Raw genomic sequence first — 12,191 nt, 5'->3', positions numbered from 1 at the left:
ATCATGTAACATCGTAAACACGTTTTATTTTTGTTTTCAATTGTAAAGAAAGTAGGCGTTATAGCTTAATACCCTTGTGCTAAAGGTCCTCCACATGAATACATAGAGTTCTTAAGTATCAAAATAAGAAGCTTCGTCAATAATTCCTTGTAGTTGTTAAAGGGAATTTCCTGCTTGTTTTTAACCTGACACAGCTTATTTTCATCATTGAAAATGTTTTTGATGTTGTTTTACAGTTAACGTTTTTCCAAAAAATAGGTTTTGGAAAAACATAATTAGGGGTTTACAAATGCTTTTTCTTTTATAAACTAAAAATATAGGAAATTTATTTATTGGATATTAAGGGTCTGATTTTGAATTTGGAGGGACCACGTGTATAGGCAAAATATTAACTAGAAAAAATTATCTCTTTTTTGTCCGTATTTAAAAGCAAGCGTATTGCCATGATGCAGGTATATTTTATCCTTATAATATCCTTGTACACATTCATTGCATACATATAACAATGGATCAATAATTAACAAGGGATTTGAAAATAATTAACACATAAAGTTTTACAAAACATCATGATTTGCCTCACATAAAAAAAATTCTAAATTAGTATGCCCAAATGAAATAATTAAATGTAAGAAAAATATATTTTATGACAAATAAATGTATGGTATAGTATAATGTATATTTATAAAATCAATCATTAAATCAACCATATGCAACCCACTAAAATATTTTAAAGAATTCAAAAATATTTCTCTAATGTAGTAAAATATCTTCAAGGTCAATATCCCGCTGCTACCACTAGTAAACAAAGAAGGTTTACAAGGTCGCTGTGCAAGATATTTTATTATGAGCTACCGCCCTTTGTTAAGAACATTGTAAATTGTAATATTAGTGACAGCTGAGATTTCCTTTTTCAACCAAGTTAAAACATAATACCTTTTGATCAATAAAATAATCAGACTATATTATTTTTAAAATTTGAATCATATTATATATGTTAAATATTTTAGACCGCAACTTGAATGGGTTTTTGCAGAGGGTTTCTAACAGACAATAACAGTGAATAAATGAGCTTTTGCAAGGTCTAAGACGTTTTTTTTATATCACGCTGTTATTTAAAGACAAATTACGAACATTTGTCATAAAAAAAAAAAAACTACCTTAGATCACATAATCTACCAACGGCAAAACAAACCATGAAAGCTTCAATAATTACTGTTAAGTAAACTTCAATTTTATATATATTGCATTATCATTGGTTTTATTGATTACTTGAATGATTTTGCCTTCGAACATATGTTCTTCGTATGATTAAATTATTTTTAATTTTTTATATTGTTAGCATATGTTATTTAAAATGTAAATGAAACAGTGCCTTTTCTCTTAAGACCATTAAATAAGTGTGTTCATTTATTTCAGTCTCTCATTTTCTCAATTTCAATATGTCAATTTATCTACATGTTACCCCTCTGGTCCCTCAAACTACAGGGTGATTACTGGGAAACGCATGCTTTTGACTTTCGTAGTACACAAGGAATATCGTTCGACGACGGCCGGAAGTTGTTGCGATGTGTAGGGGGAAGTGTGCAGTTTCAATTTTTGCCAAGATGTGGGACCTTGAGCATCGTATGTTTGTCATGCGACGATATTACGCAAATGGTGAATCAGTCACTCAGACTCAGCGAGACTTTCATACACATTTTAACATTGCACGGCATGGCGCTACCCCTGATCGTAACACGATATTGCGTTGGATACATAATGTAAAACTCAATTAGATCTCTGCTTAAGAGAAAACCTCCTGGACTGGCAAGGACAGTTAGTTCCCCTGAGACAGTTGAAAGAGTGCGCCTTGCAACAGCTCAGAGAGTCCTAGCCGCGACGGCAAAACAGTGACTCCAGTGATTCCACAACGGTACCTAGACATGTTGGAAGAATATTTCTTGCCGGAACTGCGCCATCAACGTGTACGTAATGACATATGGTTCCAACAAGATGGGACAACAGTCCATACAGCTCGCATTAGAATGGAATTCCTTCGGCGAACATTACCTAAAAGAGTTATCCCACGTTTTGGTGGTGTCACTTGGCCGAGCGCTCACCAGGTCTTAAAATTCCAGATTTCTTTCTATGGGGATTTTTTAAATCTAGAGTTTACATAAACAAACCAAAAACAATACAGGAACTTTAAGAAGCTATTCGCCAGGAAATCAACGCCATTCCTAGAGATATGTTAGCAAATTCCGTAGAAAGTTTTAAGGAACACCTCCAACGCTGTATCGAAGCAGAAGGCGACCCGTAAAATTATCAATGTTCTCTAACCACCACGTTAGAAATGTAATTTTTAAATGCTAAATTGCAAGTAATTTTATTCTGAAATTGCATATTGTGTACACTGTTTTTCCACTCATAAATAAATTTTTTGCTCTGAATTACCTGAGTACTCGTTATTTGAAAAACATGCGTTTCTCGGTAATCACCCTGTATTTACTAACCCTTTCTCAATTCTATTCACATTTTCAATCATTCTCTAAATAATATTTTTTTTCCATCAGTACAATTCATCCTTTGCTTCTTCGAGCCCGGACACATGTATACTCCTACTCTAAAATCATTTAATTACTAAGTGGATAGATCTGAAGTACAAAAATATTCAGGTAACAATATAACCTAGAAAACATTACATATTACATGTGTTTTTATCTGAAACATATAAAAGATTACCGATAGTATTAGAGAAATTAAGGCTCTTTAAAAAAACGATCAATCGAAAGAGGTAATTAATAGCACAAAAACGATTTGAGCTTATTTATTTTTATTTATCTCATTATTTATCCTATTTTTTCCAACATGATAATTACGGATTTTTCAAGTTGTAGCATTTTAAAAACCTCCAATGAAAATAATGTCGATTTTAAGAAAAGTTTGCCAGCTCATCTTCCTCCCAAGCTTAAGGCAATTGTAAGTGATCGCTTTTTCGTGATGTTCTTTCGATATGACAGACCCTCATTACAGAGGCTTAACACTTTGCTAGGTTTATTCTTTTGATAGTCCTTGGAAAAAATCCCACAGATGTTAAGTGTCTAAAAATGCAATAGTTATTGAGATATACAGGGTGTCCTGAAAGTAAACAGCCAAACTCCGGGAAATGGTTGTATGGGTCAAAATAAAAAGTAAATGAGGAATAACAGTTTTGTCAAAATTGCTTCTTATCCAGATTTTTTGGTAACCATTTTTTAACCAGTATTTTGCGATAAAGTTTCATTTTAGCTGCTTGAAGAAAAACATCCGTCTTTAACCCAATTACTTGACAATACACCGAGGTTTTTACCCACTCCTCTTCCACAGTGGTTCAAGAGGATATAAAGAACCCTATTTTTATTTCTATTAAATTATTGGTGAGTGAAACAAGGTACATGTAAATAAAAGTTAAATTTAAAATACAACTAATCATAAAACCCATCATCGTCAAAAATATAAGATAATTTCTAAGATAAATATATCATAAAATAATAATAGGTTATGTACTGTAAGTTACTGTGATCATGGCATTAATGTCCGAAACATGTAAGTAATATAAAATAAAATGTTTTTAGGGTACTGTGGTATACTTAATAACATTTAAAGTAGCCCTCATTGGTGTATATAATAACAAAACATAAAATAATAATATAAATTCTTCTGTTCAAAATAGAAGTTTGCAAAAGCTAAATCTTTTGTAAGATGCATCGTAGGCTGTTTTATAAAATAACAAAACTGTGTGACGACACAATTATCGAGGGTTTATATGAATAAAACCGGTGTTTGTTGTTTTGGAGGTAGTTTCCGGGTTACTGGTTGATGCATTGCTCAGCTGTGGAGGGAAGACTTGTTAATGCCACCTCCGAGGGTTGCGTTGGTATCTCTTCTGATTTAACGGCTTCGTTCATCCAGCTGAAGTTTTGAAATTTCTGTACTCAAAATAATTACTGTGCACGATTAATAGTACATACTGTATAATAATATTAGTAGTATACGCTGATTTGGTAATTACTTTAAAGTGCCATTTCAAATGCACTTGACAATAAATAAATAGATTATAAATATATAAATTATGTTTGTTACAAAATTTATGTCATAATGTATATTATCATAATTAGAAGCAATCATACGTTAGCATGACATACGTTATCTTATGTTTACGTCAATAGGTCACGTTATAGTGCAACCATTTTTTTATCAAGAATTCTTCTTAAAAGTTATTAAGCGTAAACATTTTAAAATAAGATTTCAGTAAAATAAGAGGTAAAAATATATATAAAACAACAATAATAAAAAAAACAAAACAACCACCAATAAAATACGTTACAGTACTGTGAAAATTGGACGCCTTGGATTAACCACTCTTACTTTAACTTTTTACCAGTCTCTGTTTAACTTGTCTTGGTTTATGAATTATGAATAGTTTTGTGGGTTGTAATTGAAATTTTATTTAAGATTCTAACAAATTAAAAAACTTGCAGAGGAAATTCCACAGAAGTTAGGGTTTAACATAATTTCTAAGAATTGTTAGCAGAGAGGCTTACCTCTATGCATAATGTACAAAAATTGAGCGACATCAAATTGTCGTTTGTCATGGAATAAATAAAGACGAAGAACATGACATCTTATACAGGTAACAAAACTAATTTGGTATTACTTTTACATCAATAAATAAATTCATCATACGTTGGAATATTGATTGTTCTTAAACATCACAAGCAAACTCCGAAAGCTTTTACAATTTCTAGTTTTGTGTACAGAACAATAATGTTAGTGTCAGGGTAAGAAGCAGAAACCGTATTGACTAACAAAAATATTTTCGAAAACGGCTCTACTAAAAGAAAATGCACCCTAGAGTCTAACAAGTCTAGGAGGCCCATGTCTCCCACTTCCCAATTCCGGGTCTACCCCCCCCATGTCTACCCCCTCCCAATTCCGGGTCTACCAACCCCCCCTCAGCATGTTGTCATTATAAGTGATTACACCCTTTGTTGCATTATTTCTACCCTGCTATGTAATTTCAATCTTTTGTCATGAGAATAGCGTTATTATGTACAGTCGTTCATCGTTTGTCAATAAAAGACAGCTACACTTACAGTTAGTTTGTAATTGTTGTTTTGAAGAGGCTTAAAAAAACACGTGATACATATTAATGTTTATCGATAAGGACTTAGAATGCAACATTGAACCTTTAATTTTGGTTTTTGGTTTTTTTTTAGAGGGGAGTGGGAATAAATTCCTACCCGTCACGGATAATACACAGCCTTAAGATAACTATACTATATTAAACAGGACAACTCTTTGAGGATTCACAGTTTTCCATTTTAGTATTTACGTACATTAAGTATAAAATATTTACGAACGCCTTCACGGGAAAGTAATCCAAACGAATTTGGTCGCAAAAATCACTACAAAAATCCCATGGTTCACGTGAATCATTAGGCTTACGTTACTTTATTATATGAACTTGGTAAGTCACATATTTGTATTTCCAATTCGTATCATTTTAATAACTAACAAAATAATGAAAGAAATTAGGTAGTAAGAAATGTTTGTCAATCAATACACACTATCAGACCGGAACGATTACATTTTTAACAAGTTTCTATCAAATAATTTTGTTATTGAGTTTTTAATAGCTTTCATTTGTTATTTGTACGGATTAAAACTAACGATAGAACCTGTAAAATTGAAATTCAACAACAGTACAGAAGTTATGTTAAAAGTAGTTATCATATCACACGGATAATATTGAAATGGTTGTAGTTATTTTTATCTAAAAATTATTATCTCTCTATAAATAATCTATGTTCTTGGATAAAAATATGGAGGGAAAACAATATAACTGTTATATCGATGCACAAAGTAAACTTGTACTCTACTGCCTTATCACAATATGTTTCGTAATGGGTTTTTTATGCTAATACGTGAACGAAGTATACCTTAAAAAGCTTTCATATTCTTCAGCCCCTCTAGTTATTTTCTCGATGACGACAGCACACTAATCCTTAAGCATAACAGGGCCAAAGCTCCATCGTTGCAAGGGGCTGTTTTCATCTAACCTCGTTCCCTCTGTGGTTTTATCCTACGGACTGTCTTCTTGTTGAGAAAATAATACGTGCAGATAGCAACAGAGGTTTTGTCAAAGCTTTGGGAAGAAGTGGTGTCCATTTGACACCTTATGTTACCCACCTATTATGGTCCTCAAAGGTTTCCGTTTTAGTCAAAATATTTGCTAAAATAAATTTTACTCAGAATTTTGGCTTTTACAAAAAAGAGTTTAAAATACTAAATTCTTAAAAATAATTTTACTCTTACGTTAACCATTGAAATTTCTGTGTACATCATACGTATTGCAAATGTATTAAAATACTAACATAAGTCAAGACACGAGAAAAATCATAAATTTCCCTTTTACATTAAAAACTAAAATATACCTCTTAGAGATTAATACTCCCATATAGAGTGTGGGACTTTCCCAATGTGGCGACACTTCATTTACTCTATCTATATAGAGTGTAGGGTGTGAAGTTAAGAAAACTAGTTGTTTTAATATGGCAGAATTCAAATAAAAATGAAACCAAAGAAATTGAAACTTGGTTCGAAGAAAAGTCTTGCTTAAAATTAAAAACCATGCGTTAGCTTTAGAATAAGCCTCTTGAGCTAAAAACATTGAGTAGGTATTTTAAAATTAGCAAACGAGGGGATAAAACGTAGAAGGAGTTTTTGTTGGGTGGGTGGGGATTTTACCCGAGAAACAAGAAGCTTAACTGCTTTTAAACGGCCAGAATATTTTCAAATTGGACTTTACGCATATGTATTTGATTAAAATATCCGTTTTTATCCGTTTCACATATATAAATTACACTTTTATTTCGAAAATTTTCTTTCAGGGAATAACTTTTATCTTACATGATTTCTCAATAAAAAAAAGCAAATGAATAAAATATAATGTTGTATCTTAATTTTACAGGATTTAACTCTAACAAGTTTTATCAATTTGTTGGTTAAAAACTAAATATTTGTACATCTACCTTAACCCTAGTTTTTGTCACAAAAAGTAAGATTGAACTTATTTAGAAAACATAGTTGTTCAGTGCTTTGATCATTCCTAAAAGCTCAACGTCTATGTAATCAACAAAATATCAATACAATGCTATCCACACTTTTGCTTTTTCAATGGTAGCTAAGTGTGGATTGTCTTACCTGGCAGTAGGTATTTTAATTTAGGAAATAAGGTTCTAATTTTCTTCTCTTTTATATTTAAGGATGAGGTAAACATACGTTAACGCACATTGAGAGGCGCAATGTATTCCTAGTTGTGACGGACTCTCGCAGGCTCAATGTCATCAGACTATCGGCTACAAACTCCTTATCTCCTAGGACACTAGACTGGAACTGTTGAGCACATTACTTTGGCCTAGGCTCTTTAATTTTTACCATGCCACTAGGACTCTTCAACTTATATTCTTCCGAACGTTACGGCCAATCCTGATCAATCTTATTAGCCCGAAGTATGGTAAACTACTTAACGATGTTCCGGGTGCACTTCTCCTGCAGCATAGCTTAAATAATGTTGTCAGGAACGACGACAACGCCGATATTAGAGATCAAGAAGGCTCAGCGGACATGCCACCTGTCACAAAAGAAGGAGGTATTCTCGCCGTGTCTGCAAGGCCGGGACAGTACAAACAGTCTTATCTGGCGGTCTTCTTAATTCGGTGCGAGAAGACCTGGAAAAAACCGTGTCCCGAAATAAAATTGATACAAAATACCTTACCTCTCAATGCTCCCATTCCACCAATGGTCGGATGCTACGATTGAGACTGATGGAGCAACATCCCCTACACTCGGGGTCTCATTCGCCAGCGGCCGAATCTGCGGTCACACTCTTTCCAGGCAGCTGTGTCTCTGCCTATTCAGGCCTCCTGCGTTGGGTCATCTGTCGCTCCCTCGTGAGATGGAAGACGGAGACGTTAGCCTTAGTCAGTCTGACACGAATGAGCTTCTCCATAACCTTGTCGTAGGTATTGAGCATACACAGATGACAGATAAACGGGGCTCTCGGGTGAACTCTTCGTCATGGTTATGTAGACAAGATTCCCCCCCCCCTTAAAAACGCCTTCTTCCCAGCAGGTGTTAAACGTATCCAAAATACGCTTTGGATTGAAGTTAACAACGAGCATGAAAATCTCTGCAGGGATGCTAAGGCTGACTGCTTTTCGGTTTCTCAGAGATCAGACAGAAAAGCACATTTCCTCTTCCCGAAAGGCTGGGAACGCCCCCACCTAGCTGGTCACAAAGAGTGATAGGAAACAACGCATCAACGACAGCAGCCATGTTGGAAGGTTCCATAAGCGTAGGTGATGATTGAGCACCTAGCTTCTGGGTTACGATCATGTAGTACATACCACAAAGGGTAGTTGCCGACGTTGCCATAATTAATAAAGACTATTTTTTATTTTATTATAAAATAACTATTGTACACATGAAGTTAATTCTTGTTTGAATAAAGGTAATAAATAAGTATATTTTAAAGTTAACAATAAAGCATAACTTAATAAAATGTATAATAATAATATGTACATTATGTTATTGTTGTATAGAACAAAATAAATGGCAAGTCATTAACTGCATGACCGTTCTTTCATGCACCATAAAGTATAGACAACGGTTTGAAATAGTAACTTCTGTCCCTTAAGGACAAAGAGTTGAAGTCTCTTAAGAGCCACTCTGCAGTCTGCAGCTAACGTTGCGATGCCTTTTGGCAGAACACCAAAAGATTTGTGATCAAAAGAACTACCATTGTACGCAAAAATGTTATATGTACAATTGCTCAACATTAAAAGGTACAGCATGATTCTAAATATTTACAATGGATGCAATAGAAATATTACAATTACTATATAAAGGTTGTTGAACTGCTTGTTTAATTATATGCTTGAACATAATCTGATCTTAGAAAGCTTTACATAAAGTAACTAAAGATAATTGCTATACTATGTTAAGGGTTTTTATGTATTCGGAATCAAATATACATTAATTTAGTTTACTCCAAAAGTATATGAGTATTTATCTCTTTTTATTTCATTTCTAACGATGTTACGTTTTAAACAAACTAAATACCAACCTTTCCAAAATCGTATTTCAATATTTGATAAGTTTATTAAAAATGTATAACTAGTTTAGCTTGACAGTATTCAATCATGTAATTATAGGTGGCATGTATTATAAAAGATACCCTGGGTTTGCCGCACGGAGAAGACCTATGTTACCCAAGGGTTTACTGTGGTTGGTGTTATTTTTCAAAGTCTCTCAGGATCACAGGTATTTTACGATGAGACTATAACTGATTTTTATTTTTAGACAAAAATAAATCCAAACAGTACGCTGAAATGTCTAAAAAAATATCTTCTCTTAATTGCAAAACTATTCTATTAACTTTTAAGAAACTCTATATGAAATCTTTGTTAGTGGTAGTACGATATTAGTTACAATATAACACACACATGATCCTTCATGCTATCACATATTATAGTATATCTTTTTAAGTGATCCATTGAATAATAAATATATATGTAAGTATCAAGAATTTACAGGTTATAGTTTTTAACTCCGAATTTGTCAAAAAATAAGTTGTTTATTCATAATTTTTTATTTATTGCTATTACACCATATTGGGTGAAACACAATGAAATATCAATACCAAATATGCATGATCACATTCACCTTTCATAAAAATAATTAATATGCATCCGATTCACATACTGTAAATAGAAAATCCATTGCACTCATAGCCCAAGATTAGGGAAATGAAAATATAAAATATAATGAAAATCTTTTTTAAATTATTTAAAATAATAAGTACCATATTTTAATTCTTAAAAAACAATATTTAGAATTCTTTCAAGAAATTTACTACTTAAAATACATGTTTAAAAAACATAGTTTGTTATAAAATATTGCACATTATTTACTAAATTTTCTTTGATACGTACTTTTTTCTTACAACGAGTGAAAATACATTTACTTTTTCTTGGAGAAAAGAAGCAAGAGTTGTAGAGTTAACAAGCTAGGGAGAGACCCTTGTTATTCTTCGGGCATTTTTATCGAGGCTTCTTTAACGTAAAAAACGAGCATATTGTTCTTTGAGATACAAGAATTTTTAATTTCATTTTCTTCCTGCATTTGTGTATCTATGTTCACAGTAAGTAAATAATAATTGTATAACATACGTGGATTCTTAACTTTGTAAGTTCTTTATTTGGAAATATTAAAACCTTTATCGATGTAGTAAAATAACGAATTTAACAAATCACATTTAAAAGGTAAAATAAAACTAGTAAATATCGATAACACAGGAACTACTATCAGTCTATCAAATAGTGCAAACACTCTGTTAAAAACTTATAAAAGTATTTCAAGTTATTAACTTTAAACTTGATTTAACTTCAGAGAGGTAAAAACGAGGGGTGTTTTTTTTTTAAGATTTCATGAGAGTTGTGTACCCTTTGGGACCTCTAAATTGTTTTATAACGATGTGGTTTAATTAGCTTATACAACTGATAGCATTTTTTACCAGACCTAAATAATATAGCCTAAATAAGTTAAGATTTGAAATTGATTTACCTAAGAAAAAAAACAATTATTTAGTTGTAAATGAAAACTTGAAACAACTATTAATGCTAATTTATTGATATTGTATTAAAACATTATCTAATGGATTATGGAATACCACCAGTATAAGGGATATTAGTATTAATTAGCAACACGAGTGTTTAGTTTCATTCTGCGGATCTCAGTCCCTTTTAATACGAGAAATATTTTAATAATTTTGAGGGACAAGATTTGATAGCTTATTTTAGGTTCTTAGCCCACTAAACACCGCTTTTTTAAGTTTCCTAGAATTATGAAAACAACTCTCCTCCTGGACTAGTTAGAAAAAAATCTAGTTTATTATCCCACTATCCAACTGTTTAAAATATAAGCTACATCTTACGTGATCTTAAATTTGTTTAATCTACTTATATGATGTCATCAAATCTTTGTATTAAAAATTGCGTTTATATACATTTTAATGTTTGATTATGCAAACAAACCTAATTGAAAAGTGTGGCATAAGATTTACTATTGCTGGCAAAGTTTTTACTACCATATTAAGAATGCTCAAAGAAGCACATACAACAAATTTTAGTAGGTTAAAAAATTTGTGCCAATTGTAACTCCATGTAACATTGATTGTCTTGTCTATACTTTTACCACGATTCCCGCCTCCCTAACTTCCCTACCCTCTAAGCCTCTTTTAATCCTCCTTCTTGTATCCGGATTAGTGTGAGTTCTCACAAACGCAGTTCCGCTAATGTACCATACACGATCTTGCTTTTAATAGAGGAAAAGACAGACGGTCTTTACGTAAAGTATTAAAAGTTCCAATATAGCTTTAGCAAAGAAAAATGAATAAATAAAAACATAAAAAATATTGTTACTAGATTTCAATGTGCCTATGAATTTTTGGGAACGTTTTACTATTGTGTTGTAAAGATTAACTTGCGTAATATGTACGTTAAAAATATACAACTAATTTTAATTATTAATTTATTTTATTTTACGGTTACACCATTTTTCAGAGTTGACATGCTGATATTAATACAAATACAATATTGCAAGATTGAAAGTTAATGAACAAAAAGTAATAACGAATGCAAGTGAAATGTAGAATAATATGAAAGGAGCATAACTAGGCCTACTTGCCTAATTAAATTAGCTTGCCTTCTGCATTTTCTCATGCTTTTTTACTTTTTTTTTATTTAAAGAATTTGTTGAAAGGCAGATAGTTTTCACTGTGTTATTGGGAACACATATCATCTCAATTATGGCCTATGCGGGACCATTGTTTGTATTTTGTATATGTATATATTGTAAAAAGATTTTTGGAAATAAAACAGATTCTGATTTGATTTGATTTGATTCAATTGTTGGGAAAAGCTGTCGACGAGTGGTGCTGCAAAGTCTGGTTCAAGTCCTAATATTTTACCCCCTGGGGGCGAGAAAGTCTAGTATAGTACTCTTCGATACCGGAGGTTCTGGTTCTAACCTAACCTAACCTAACCAATCATCAATGGACGTGTATCTAACTATTAATACAAAATTCCTCTTAGCCTAGGCTTAAGTAA

The 12,191-nt window shown here is 32.3% G+C and overlaps 1 protein-coding gene across 4 annotated transcripts in view; it reads right to left on the bottom strand.

The window, feature by feature from the left end:
- LOC128987785 (connectin-like) overlaps nucleotides 1-12,191 on the bottom strand; it is a 209,468-nt gene that overhangs the window by 59,946 nt on the left and 137,331 nt on the right. The gene's annotated exons all lie outside the window — the stretch shown is intronic.

Source organism: Macrosteles quadrilineatus, unplaced genomic scaffold, assembly GCF_028750875.1.
Source record: "Macrosteles quadrilineatus isolate MER2022 unplaced genomic scaffold, UCM_ALF_1.0 Scaffold_2__2_contigs__length_208266976, whole genome shotgun sequence".
Taxonomy (NCBI): Eukaryota; Metazoa; Arthropoda; class Insecta; order Hemiptera; family Cicadellidae; genus Macrosteles; species Macrosteles quadrilineatus.
This window is presented reverse-complemented; position numbering and strand designations above follow the sequence as displayed.